We start from the raw sequence: 11558 nt of genomic DNA on the forward strand, positions 1-11558 counted from the left end.
AATAGCCAAAGGAATTTTGAAGAAGAAGACCAAAGCAGGAGGCATCACAATCCCAGACTTTAGCCTCTACTACAAAGCTGTCATCATCAAGACAGCATGGTATTGGCACCAAAACAGACACATAGACCAATGGAATAGAATAGAAACCCCAGAACTAGACCCACAAACGTATGGCCAACTCATCTTTGACAAAGCAGGAAAGAACATCCAATGGAAAAAAGACAGCCTCTTTAACAAATGGTGCTGGGAGAACTGGACAGCAACATGCAGAAGGTTGAAACTAGACCACTTTCTCACACCATTCACAAAAATAAACTCAAAATGGATAAAGGACCTAAATGTGAGACAGGAAACCATCAAAACCTTAGAGGAGAAAGCAGGAAAAGACCTCTCTGACCTCAGCCGTAGCAATCTCTTACTGGACACATCCCCAAAGGCAAGGGAATTAAAAGCAAAAGTGAATTACTGGGACCTTATGAAGATAAAAAGCTTCTGCACAGCCAAGGAAACAACCAACAAAACTAAAAGGCAACCAACGGAATGGGAAAAGATATTCGCAAATGACATATCGGACAAAGGGCTAGTATCCAAAATCTATAAAGAGCTCACCAAACTCCACACCCGAAAAACAAATAACCCAGTGAAGAAATGGGCAGAAAACATGAATAGACACTTCTCTAAAGAAGACATCCGGATGGCCAACAGGCACATGAAAAGATGTTCAGCGTCGCTCCTTATCAGGGAAATACAAATCAAAACCACACTCAGGTATCACCTCACGCCAGTCAGAGTGGCCAAAATGAACAAATCAGGAGACTATAGATGCTGGAGAGGATGTGGAGAAATGGGAACCCTCTTGCACTGTTGGTGGGAATGCAAATTGGTGCAGCCGCTCTGGAAAGCAGTGTGGAGGTTCCTCAGAAAATTAAAAATAGACCTACCCTATGACCCAGCAATAGCACTGCTAGGAATTTATCCAAGGGATACAGGAGCACTGATGCATAGGGCCACGTGTACCCCAATGTTCATAGCAGCACTCTCAACAATAGCCAAATTATGGAAAGAGCCTAAATGTCCATCAACTGATGAATGGATAAAGAAATTGTGGTTTATATACACAATGGAATATTACGTGGCAATGAGAAAAAAATGAAATATGGCCTTTCGTAGCAACGTGGATGGAACTGGAGAGTGTGATGCTAAGTGAAATAAGCCATACAGAGAAAGACAGATACCATATGGTTTCACTCTTATGTGGATCCTGAGAAACTTCACAGGAACCCATGGGGGAGGGGAAGGAAAAAAAAAAAAAAAAGAGGTTAGAATGGGAGAGAGCCAAAGCATAAGAGACTTAAAAACTGAGAACAAACTGAGGGTTGATGGGGGGTGGGAGGGAGGAGAGGGTGGGTGATGGGTATTGAGGAGGGCACCTTTTGGGATGAGCACTGGGTGTTGTATGGAAACCAATTTGTCAATAAATTTCATAAAAAAAAAAAATAAAAATAAAAATAAAAATAAAAAAAAAAAAATAAAAGAGTTTAGTTGAAGAAATACAGAATTCTTTCATCAGAGTGGTCAGTATGGTAGTCATACTCTCTACCATCAAGAGTCTGGCCCACCCAGATTCATTCCTGGGATGCAGGGCTGGTTCAACATTCGCAAATCAATCAACGTGATACATCACATTAACAAAAAAAAAGAGAAGAACCATATGATCCTGTCAATCAATGCAGAAAAGGCCTTTGACAAAATCCAGCACCCTTTCTTAATAAAAACCCTTGAGAAAGTAGGGATAGAAGGAACATACTTAAAGATCATAAAAGCCATTTATGAAAAGCCCACAGCTAACATCATCCTCAACGGGGAAAAACTGAGAGCTTTTTCCCTGAGATCAGGAACACGACAAGGATGCCCACTCTCACCGCTGCTGTTTAACATAGTGCTGGAAGTTCTAGCATCAGCAATCAGACAACAAAAGGAAATCAAAGGCATCAATATTGGCAAAGATGAAGTCAAGCTTTCGCTTTTTGCAGATGACATGATATTATACATGGAAAATCCGATAGACTCCACCAAAAGTCTGCTAGAACTGATACAGGAATTCAGCAAAGTTGCAGGATACAAAATCAATGTACAGAAATCAGTTGCATTCTTATACACTAACAATGAAGAAACAGAAAGACAAATAAAGAAACTGATCCCATTCACAATTGCACCAAGAAGCATAAAATACCTAGGAATAAATCTAACCAAAGATGTAAAGGATCTGTATGCTGAAAACTATAGAAAGCTTATGAAGGAAATTGAAGAAGATTTAAAGAAATGGAAAGACATTCCCTGCTCATGGATTGGAAGAATAAATATTGTCAAAATGTCAATACTACCCAAAGCTATCTACACATTCAATGCAATCCCAATCAAAATTGCACCAGCATTCTTCTCGAAACCAGAACAAGCAATCCTAAAATTCATATGGAACCACAAAAGGCCCCGAATAGCCAAAGGAATTTTGAAGAAGAAGACCAAAGCAGGAGGCTTCACAATCCCAGACTTTAGTCTCTACTACAAAGCTGTCATCATCAAGACAGCATGGTATTGGCACAAAAACAGACACATAGACCAATGGAATAGAATAGAAACCACAGAACTAGACCCACAAACGTATGGCCAACTCATCTTTGACAAAGCAGGAAAGAATATCCAATGGAAAAAAGACAGCCTCTTTAACAAATGGTGCTGGGAGAACTGGACAGCAACATGCAGAAGGTTGAAACTAGACCACTTTCTCACACCATTCACAAAAATAAACTCAAAATGGATAAAGGACCTAAATGTGAGACAGGAAACCATCAAAACCTTAGAGGAGAAAGCAGGAAAAGACCTCTCTGACCTCAGCCGTAGCAATCTCTTACTCGACACATCCCCAAAGGCAAGGGAATTGAAAGCAAAAGTGAACTACTGGGACCTTATGAAGATAAAAAGCTTCTGCACAGCAAAGGAAACAACCAACAAAACTAAAAGGCAACCAATGGAATGGGAAAAGATATTCGCAAATGACATATCGGACAAAAGGCTAGTATCCAAAATCTATAAAGAGCTCACCAAACTCCACACCCAAAAAACAAATAACCCAGTGAAGAAATGGGCAGAAAACATGAATAGACACTTCTCTAAAGAAGACATCCGGATGGCCAACAGGCACATGAAAAGATGTTCAGCGTCGCTCCTTATCAGGGAAATACAAATCAAAACCACACTCAGGTATCACCTCACACCAGTCAGAGTGGCCAAAATGAACAAATCAGGAGACTATAGATGCTGGCGAGGATGTGGAGAAACGGGAACCCTCTTGCACTGTTGGTGGGAATGCAAATTGGTGCAGCCGCTCTGGAAAGCAGTGTGGAGGTTCCTCAGAAAATTAAAAACAGACCTACCCTATGACCCAGCAATAGCACTGCTAGGAATTTATCCAAGGGATACAGGAGTACTGATGCATAGGGCCACTTGTACCCCAATGTTCATAGCAGCACTCTCAACAATAGCCAAATGATGGAAAGAGCCTAAATGTCCATCAACTGATGAATGGATAAAGAAATTGTGGTTTATATACACAATGGAATATTACATGGCAATGAGAAAAAATGAAATATGGCCTTTTGTAGCAACGTGGATGGAACTGGAGAGTGTGATGCTAAGTGAAATAAGCCATACAGAGAAAGACAGATACCATATGGTTTCACTCTTATGTGGATCCTGAGAAACTTAACAGGAACCCATGGGGGAGGGGAAGGAAAAAAAAAAAAGAGGTTAGAATGGGAGAGAGCCAAAGCATAAGAGACTGTTAAAAACTGAGAACAAACTGAGGGTTGATGGGGGGTGGGAGGGGGGAGAGGGTGGGTGATGGGTATTGAGGAGGGCACCTTTTGGGATGAGCACTGGGTGTTGTATGGAAACCAATTTGTCAATAAATTTCATAAAAAAAAAATAATAAAATAAATGTCAGGACCTCAAGCCATAAGGATGCCACCCGTGGGTGTCTTATACCCATGCAGAGGAACCACCACCAAGGAAAGGAGACCTGACAGACAGAAAGAGACACACAGATGGATTTGATTGTCTGAACACCTGCACTGCTCGGTTCTATAAGCCAATAAATTCCCTTTGTGCTTAAAAAAAAAAAAAGAGTCTGGCCCACCCAATCCCAAAATACATAATTAAATGTTTTATTTAAATGAAAGCCAGCCTTCTGGGGGAACTGCTACATTAAAACCCAAACTAACTTTCTTAATCATGTGCTCCACTGGGAGTTGAACATCAATAATGTATTCCTCTTTTCCCGTATATTCCTTAAGAATCCAAGCCATCCTCCGATGGTAGCTCCCACCTGGCTATTAAACAGAGAAAAAACACTCCAGGAAACATCCTAGGAAGCTGGCCAAGCTGTATACTTCATCCTGTAAAGCAAGCACCATTGTTACAGTATCCAACCATGAAGCAAAGTCGGAGAGTCCTCATATAGAATTCCGACTTGGGAGTGAACTGCACTTGCACCATCTGCAGAAGAAAAGGCTACGATCAACAATGCCCACATGCAGAAACTATGATGGTAAGTGGTCTGAGATTGTATCCAAATTACATCACTCAAGAGGAGCCCTTAGAAAGAAAAGAGGATGCACAACAGCGGGGTGGGTCACAAAATCCTAGGGGCCAGGGACTGTCTCTCAACCAGTCCCAGCAAATGCACATTCCTAAAAGTGTGCATCGAATAGAATGAAGACAAGCTCTCTCAAGGGAAAGACTTGGCAGAAGATCTATTATGGGTTTAATTGTGCTCCCCCGCCAAAACTCATATTTGCAGTCCTAGCACCCAATTCCTTGGAATGTGCTCTTATTTTAAAAAGGGTTTTACAGAGGTAATCAAGTTAGAATAATATCATTAGAGTGGCCCTAAACTAATATGACCAGTGTCCTTATGAGAACAGAAAATGTGGAAAGAGATACACATGCATGGAAAACACTACGTGAACATGTAGAAGGCAATCTACAAGCCACGGAGAAAGGCCTGGAACAGACCCTCCTGCTTCATTCGTTTCCCATATAACCAACAATGTCAACAATTTCATTTTTTACTTAGAGGCCCACATGTGTGATACAGTAAGTTTTTGTTGTTAAAGCCACCCAGTTTTGGTTACTTTCTAAGGCAACGCTAGCAAATTAAAACACTCTCCAAAGGCGAAGACAATTTGTGTCAAATACACTCATATTCTATTTTTTTTTAAGTTTATTTATTTTGAGAGAGAATGAGCATGGGGAGGGGCAGAGTGAGACGGAGAGAGAGTCCCAAGCAGGCCCTGCACTGTCAGCACAGAGCCCAATACAGGGTTCAAACCCACGAACCACAAGATCGTGACCTGAGCCTAAACCAAGAGTCCAACACTCGGGGCGCCTGGGTGGCGCAGTCGGTTAAGCGTCCGACTTCAGCCAGGTCACGATCTCGCGGTCCGTGAGTTCGAGCCCCGCCTCAGGCTCTGGGCTGATGGCTCAGAGCCTGGAGCCTGTTTCCGATTCTGTGTCTCCCTCTCTCTCTGCCCCTCCCCCGTTCATGCTCTATCTCTCTCTGTCCCAAAAATAAATAAACGTTGAAAAAAAAATTAAAAAAAAAAAAAAGAGTCCAACACTTAACCCACTGAGCCACCCAGGCGCCCCAAATACACTCATATTCTGAAGTGAAGTGCTGGCCACATAGCAAACAAATGATACCAAACAGGTCTGCCAATAGTACTCCATTAAACTACCAAAGAGATATAAAAGAATTAACATAGAGGAAAAAGAGAAAGAATTTTTAGAGAATTCTGTCAGTGTGCTGGGTATTTTCTAAACACTCATAAGGGCAGGCTAAGTACTGTTTCTCCCTTGCTGTGAATCACTGACCAGGAGCTTCGGAAAACAATGACTGACGCTTGTGAAGGTTGAGGGATACAGGAACAACTGTGTGACTCACACATGTATCATCAAGAAGTGAAAGCTTGAGGTGCCCCTGGAGAAAGGAAATAAGCGTCTACCTTGTGAAAGAACAGCAGTTCCAAAGAAAGATACTGATTTCCTAAGTTGACAGGTTGTTCTGGAAAAAGAGAAGCCTGAGAATTCTTTCACAGGGAAGCCACCCAAGAGGACCGCCTAGTAAAGAAGAAAGTCAACAACAGACGTGATGGTCATAGCAGGCCTAGGGATTGAGGTGAGGGTCTAAGAGTCAGAGAAAGGTCAGTGCATGTGACAGGGCATAAAGTCTGAGGTCCCTGAAGAAAAATGAAAATATTTCCTGAAAGCATCACATCATGGCATCCTCCACATCTCAGAGCCTATCACCACATTACAACTTTGCCAACATGTCATTTCTCTTGTCTCTCTGGGGAACACATTAGGGGGAAAAGGACGAGAAACTGGAGAATAGATAGACTGAGAACAGAAAGACAAAAAGTGTTTGCTTATTACTGACTCCATACTCATATATACATATCACCTGCAGGATTCCAGTCTGTGAACAGGTCCCATCTGGGACTGAAAAATATTCCCCAACATTCAGGAATTGAGGCAAACCTGGATTAACACCCTGGAATAGATTTCTTACCAAAGGGAAGTGGCAACAGAACATTTATCTATATAAGAATAACAAAAAAAAACTTTGGAACCCTGCTGGGCTTTCCTCCAAGACATGGGAAGAAGTCCCCAAGTCGGTTTTTGGGGAAAAGAGCACAAATAAAGTTACTTTCTTTCTGAACTCATTAACATAAGCTCAACACTAATGCAAACAAATAGTGATCAAATTCAATTCTGCCTATGTTCTAATGTAACGCGACCATACAGAAATCGGAGTGAGAACTGTGGGAGAACCAAGCACGCCTGCATTACTGGATAGCACAAGGCAGGACATTCAGACACACTGTGACTTCTTGGCTACCCCAAAACATATACTTTTATTATTTTTAAAGGCACTTTCAAAAACACAAAAGAAAAGACATTCTCTGAGATAACGCCCTACTTAAAAGACCCCTTATTTATTTATTTCAACCAGCTTTTAAATATATTTATTGATGGCACAAAAACAGACACATAGACCAATGGAATAGAATAGAAACCACAGAACTAGACCCACAAACATATGACCAACTAATCTTTGACAAAGCAGGAAAGAATATCCAATGGAAAAAAGACAGTCTCTTTAACAAATGGTGCTGGGAGAACTGGACAGCAACATGCAGAAGGTTGAAACTAGACCACTTTCTCACACCATTCACAAAAATAAACTCAAAATGGATAAAGGACCTGAATGTGAGACAGGAAACCATCAAAACCTTAGAGGAGAAAGCAGGAAAAGACCTCTCTGACCTCAGCCATAGCAATTTCTTACTTGACACATCCCCAAAGGCAAGGGAATTAAAAGCAAAAATGAACTACTGGGACCTTATGAAGATAAAAAGCTTCTGCACAGCAAAGGAAACAACCAACAAAACTAAAAAGCAACCAACGGAATGGGAAAAGATATTTGCAAATGACATATCGGACAAAGGGCTAGTCTCCAAAATCTATAAAGAGCTCACCAAACTCCACACCCGAAAACCAAATAACCCAGTGAAGAAACGGGCAGAAGACATGAATAGACACTTCTCTAAAGAAGACATCCGGAGGGCCAATAGGCACATGAAAAGATGCTCAACGTCGCTCCTCATCAGGGAAATACAAATCAAAACCACACTCAGATATCACCTCACGCCAGTCAGAGTGGCCAAAATGAACACATCAGGAGACTATAGATGCTGGCGAGGATGTGGAGAAACGGGAACCCTCTTGCACTGTTGGTGGGAATGCAAACTGGTGCAGCCACTCTGGAAAGCAGTGTGGAGGTTCCTCAGAAAATTAAAAATAGACCTACCCTATGACCCAGCAATAGCACTGCTAGGAATTTACCCAAGGGATACAGGAGTACTGATGCATAGGGGCACTTGTACCCCAATGTTTCTAGCAGCACTCTCAACAATAGCCAAATGATGGAAAGAGCCTAAATGTCCATCAACTGATGAATGGATCAAGAAATTGTGGTTTATATACACAATGGAGTACTACGTGGCAATGAGAAAGAATGAAATATGGCCCTTTGTAGCAACGTGGATGGAACTGGACAGTGTTATGCTAAGTGAAATAAGCCATACAGAGGAAGATAGATACCATATGGTTTCACTCTTACGTGGATCCTGAGAAACTTAACAGAAACCCATGGGGGAGGGGAAGGAAAAAAAAAAAAGAGGTTAGAGTGGAAGAGAGCCAAAGCATAAGAGACTCTTAAAAACTGAGAACAAACTGAGGGTTGATGCGGGATAGGAGGGAGGCAAGGGTGGGTGATGGGTATTGAGGAGGGCACATTTTGGGATGAGCACTGGGTGTTGTATGGAAACCAACTTGACAATAAACTTCATATATTGAAAAAAAATAAACCCTAAAGGAATAAAGGAGAAAAAAAATAAAAATAAAGGATGTTTTGAGTATTCCTGAAAAAAAATAAATGTTATTGTTTAAAAAAATAAAAATAAATAAATAAATAAATATGTTTATTGAATGGGGCACCTGGGTGGCTCAGTCGGTTGAGCGTCCGACTTCGTCTTAGATCATGATCTCGTGGTTTGTGAGTTCAAGCCCCATGTCGGGCTCTGTGGCTGACAGCTCAGAGCCTGGAACCTGCTTCAGTTTCTGTGTCCCCCTCTCTCTCTGCCCCACCCCTGCTTGTGCTCTGTCTCACTTTCTGTCTTTCAAAACTGAATAAACATAAAAAACAATTTTTAATATATTTATTGAAAAAGAAGCATACTATTGGTCAGTTTTAGTGCTATATCTATGATAAAACAGATTATGAAAACTATAGAATGAAACCATTATTTTATAGAACTGAATCATCTGATATGCTACCTCTTGCAATAACTTAATGGGTCCAACTATATCCTTTGAATGGACCAATTTTATAATTCTCCTAGAAAGTTTTGAGTTGCGTATAATTTCTTGCTGCTTTCTTTCTCTGATCCAAGGCTTAAGAGAAAATCCCTGGAAATCAGCAAGTGGAATCAGACCTCTCCAGGATTGAGAAGAGACAGGAATGAGAAAAAGGACATCCTGTCACATTTTAAAGACCCACAATTGCTGTGCTTTGCAGGATAGAGGGGAAAAGGGATACACAATGGAGAAGGAAAAACAGTCCCAACAATTATAATGAACATTTCTAAACTGTCAATATCATGGATTAATTTCTAAAACACAAGCTTATAAACAAAAGCTAACCAGCTAGCCACTAACTAAAATGCATATGCAATATAATCAAGGAGATACTGTGCTTATAAAACCACATGCGTCTTATTTATCTCTAATTTTATTTTATTTTTTCCATCTTTTTTTCAAATTTTTATTTAAAGTCTAGTTAGTTAACATATAGCGTAATATTGGTTTCAGGAGAATTTAGTGATTCATCACTTACATATGACACCCAGTGCTCATTATAACTTATCTCTAATTCTTAAATAATTCATTCTCTTATTGGGTATGCAAGTGAGCAATGGAGAAAGTGGTACATCTGCAGTACCAGCCAGTGCTAAGAGTTTCAACACTTCCAGAAGATGCAGACTAGAGAACTTTATTAGGCACCGGAAGGGTTTCTCTCTCAGCCAAGATGTCCCCATTTAAGTTACTTTTGAATTTCATTTCAAGCTTATTTTGTACAAAGTCTACTCTTAGTTGAGGATAGTCTCCAAAAGCTTCTCTCTTTTTTTTTTAAGTTTATTTCTTTATTTTGAGAGAGCATGTGCATGAGCAAGGGAGGGGCGAGAGAGGAAGAGAGAGAATCCCAAACAGGCTACGTGCTGTCAACGTAAAAGCCCTATGTGGGGCTTGATCTCATGAACCAAGATCATGACCTGAGTCGAAATCAAGAATCAGATGCTTAACTGACTGAGCCACCCAGGCAACAGTCCAAAAGTTTCTTGAGTCAACTCTGCGGACTCTCTCTTTTTCTACTCTGTTTTCATGAATAATCCTTGAATCCATGTTTATATCTAGCCCAAGGCTTTTTTCTTGTAGAGATGTAGTAGAGTTGCAAGTTTCAGAGGTCTGATTATACTGTTTAAAAACAGTAGCCTTGGGGCACCTAGGTGGCTCGGTTGAGTGTCTGACTTCAACTCAGGTCATGATCTCGCAGTTTGTGGGTTCAAACCTTGCATCAGGCTTGCTGCTATCAGTGCAGAGCTTGCTTGGCATCTTCTGTTCCTCCTTTTCTGTATCACTCCCCTGCTCCCACTCGCACTCTCTCTCTCTCAAAAATAAATAAAACATTAAAAAAATTTTTAAAATAGTGGCACCTGGGTGGCTCAGTCGGTTAAGCGTCCAACTTCTGCTCAGGTCATGATCCCGTGATTTGTGGGTTCGAGCCCCACGTCAGGCTCTGCACTGACAGCTCAGAGCCTGGAGCCTGCTTCGGATTCTGCGTCACCTTCTCTCTCTGCCCCTCCCCTGCTCATGTTCTCTCTCACTCTCTCAAAAATAAACATTATAAAAAATTAAAAAATGAAATAAAAAATAAAAAAATAGCCTTAAGAGAGTCCAGATACCAGCTTCTGAACTCCATTTTCACAATGTGATGGTATCTGCTAGCAACTGTCACTGCCTGACCCAGAAAGGGTATATTGTTCTTCAACTGGGAGAAAAAAGAAGGCATACAGAGTTTGGGAATAACACACCACATAAGCAAGTTTGTGTTGGTGTGGCTTTCCATACTGCACTCCCCAGAGATTCAAATCCATACTGCATTCTCCTCAGCATCTCTGAAACTTATCAGAATTTTCTTAACTGATCTTTTGAGTTGTTCCATATAAAACAGGTCAATGTCTTCACCTGGTCCTTTATTCATTTGAAAAATATCCCAAATTTTCCGGTGCTGAGGAAATTGAGTATAAATGACGTCTACAAGGGCTGCATCATTGACACTTGCCTGCTTCTCCTCACAAAGCATAACCAAGAGCTGAACAAGCGATTCCTTTTTCTTCCAGAAGTTTGTGGTCTGCTATTGATTTTCAGGCCAAAAAAAAAAAAATCCCAGGCTTGGAGGACTGTCATCATTTCAGTTACTGGGATTTTCAAAAGGGTTCTCTTGATAAACTCGGCAACAGCTCTGTCCATCTCTTTGGCACGTCCAACATGACCAGTAATGTGTCTCCTCAGCAGCTGTCGCCTGGAGGTGATCCACTTTTTTTTAATATGTATTTTTTGAGAGAGCACAAGCAGGGGAGGGGCAGGAAGAGGAAGACAGAGGATTTGAAGTGGGCTCTGTGCTGACAGGCTGACAGGCCGACAGCAATGAGCCGGACATGAGGCTCAAACTCACAAACCGCAAGATCATGACCTCAGCCAAAGTTGGACACTCAACCGACTGAGGCACCCCTGGTGCCCCTGGAGGCGATCCAATTTTAAATTTAGACCCAACAACAGTCTTTATCAGCTTATCTCCTAAAGGGGATAAACTCACC

The 11558-nt window shown here is 41.2% G+C and overlaps 1 pseudogene; it reads right to left on the minus strand.

The window, feature by feature from the left end:
- Positions 1-4449: 4449 nt before the first annotated feature.
- On the minus strand, positions 4450-11211 carry LOC125157727 (centromere protein N-like; annotated as a pseudogene).
- Between the last annotated feature and the right edge of the window lie 347 nt (positions 11212-11558).

Source organism: Prionailurus viverrinus, chromosome X (assembly GCF_022837055.1).
Source record: "Prionailurus viverrinus isolate Anna chromosome X, UM_Priviv_1.0, whole genome shotgun sequence".
In the NCBI taxonomy this organism is placed as follows: Eukaryota; Metazoa; Chordata; class Mammalia; order Carnivora; family Felidae; genus Prionailurus; species Prionailurus viverrinus.